The sequence below is a fragment of the Raphanus sativus genome, chromosome 1 (assembly GCF_000801105.2).
Source record: "Raphanus sativus cultivar WK10039 chromosome 1, ASM80110v3, whole genome shotgun sequence".
NCBI lineage: Eukaryota > Viridiplantae > Streptophyta > Magnoliopsida > Brassicales > Brassicaceae > Raphanus > Raphanus sativus.
The window spans coordinates 24,438,587-24,440,507 of NC_079511.1; positions in this window are offsets into that span (position 1 = coordinate 24,438,587).

Sequence of the window (1,921 nt, forward strand, 5' to 3'; positions counted from 1 at the left end):
CCAATCCGGCAACTCGTACACGCTCTCCCCCCGTTACAAGATCCTCACTTGACGACAGCAGCAGCGACCACTCCTGCGCTAACACCGATCACATCCGCACCTCCTGCTCCTACGGTAACAACGGCACCCTTAGCGCCACCTCAGTCAAACCAAACACCACAAAATCAGCCCTCTCCTTTACCTCCGCCTTCCTCACCTGCAACTCTTTCACCTCCAAATCACCCGTCACCCGTATCCTCACCTTCTCCTACACCCATCCAACCTCATCAACCACCACCAAACAACCACCCTATGCGCACCCGAGCCAAAAATAATATTACAAAACCCACACAAAAATTCTCCTTCAACACTATCAAAGAGAAACCAAAAATACCCAAAACGGTGGCTGAGGCGCTAAGGGATCCAAAATGGAGGAATGCTATGATTGAGGAGATCAATGCTCAAATCCGCAATGGAACACATGAGCTTGTTCCCCCTCGTCTTGACCAAAATATTGTTGGATGCAAATGGATATTTACCATAAAATACTTACCTGATGGTTCCATTGACAGGTATAAGGCGCGTTTGGTCGCTCGCGGCTTTCACCAACAGCAAGGCAAGGACTTTACTGAAACGTTTAGCCCAGTGATAAAGTCAACTACAGTTCGTTCTGTCCTCCATCTTGCGGTCAATAACGACTGGAGCATACGGCAAATAGACGTTAACAACGCATTCTTACAAGGGAGATTGTCTGATGAAGTCTATGTTACACAACCCCCGGGTTTCGTTGACCAAGATCACCCCCACTATGTTTGCCGTCTGAAGAAAGCTCTCTATGGCTTACGCCAAGCTCCAAGGGCGTGGTATCAGGAACTAAGAAATTATTTACTCACCCTTGGTTTTGTGAACTCAGTTGCAGATACTTCTTTGTTCATTAGACGAAAGGGATCTGAAGTTCTATACGTCCTCGTTTATGTTGACGATATGCTCATCACTGGGAATGCCAAACCTGCGATTGCTCACCTGATTGCCACTCTTAACTCTCGGTTTTCTCTCAAGGATATGGGTGAAGCAAAATATTTTCTGGGTATTGAGCTTACTCGCAACTCCACTGGCCTGCATCTTCGACAGCAGAAATACATCTCTGACCTTCTTCAGAAGACTAACATGTCGATGGCAAAACCAGTATCCACACCTATGTCCCCCACGCCAAAACTCTCGCTGACGTCTGGTACTAGATTGGAAAATCCAAGTGAGTATTGTGCCACTATGGGTAGCCTCCAGTATCTCTCTTTTACTAGACCGGACATCGCCTTTGCAGTTAATAAGCTCTCACAGTACATGCACTCTCCAACGGACTTGCATTGGATCGCTGCAAAACGCATCCTGCGTTATCTGGCCGGCACACAGACTCACGGCATCTATTTCAGACGCGGCACACCGCTTACTCTCCATGGGTTTTCAGATGCTGATTGGGCTGGAGACACAGATGATTTCGTATCTACTAACGCCTACGTTGTCTACCTTGGGGGCAGCCCGATCTCATGGTCGTCAAGGAAACAGAACGGAGTCGCAAGATCGTCCACGGAAGCTGAGTACCGTGCGGTTGCGAATACAGCGTCTGAGATAAGATGGATATCTTCGTTACTTCGAGAGCTGGAGATTCATCTTCCTACTCCGCCTGTGATCTATTGTGATAACATTGGAGCTACCCACTTGTCGGCAAATCCTGTGTTCCACTCCCGCATGAAGCACCTCGCCTTGGACTTCCATTTCATCCGAGATAATGTCCAAGCTGGTATACTGCGTGTCTCTCATGTTTCAACCCGTGACCAACTGGCGGATCCACTTACCAAAGCTTTAACGAAGCCACGATTTCAAGAACTACTTGGCAAGCTCGGAGTTACTTCAGTACCTCCTACTTGAGGGAGCGTATAAGAGA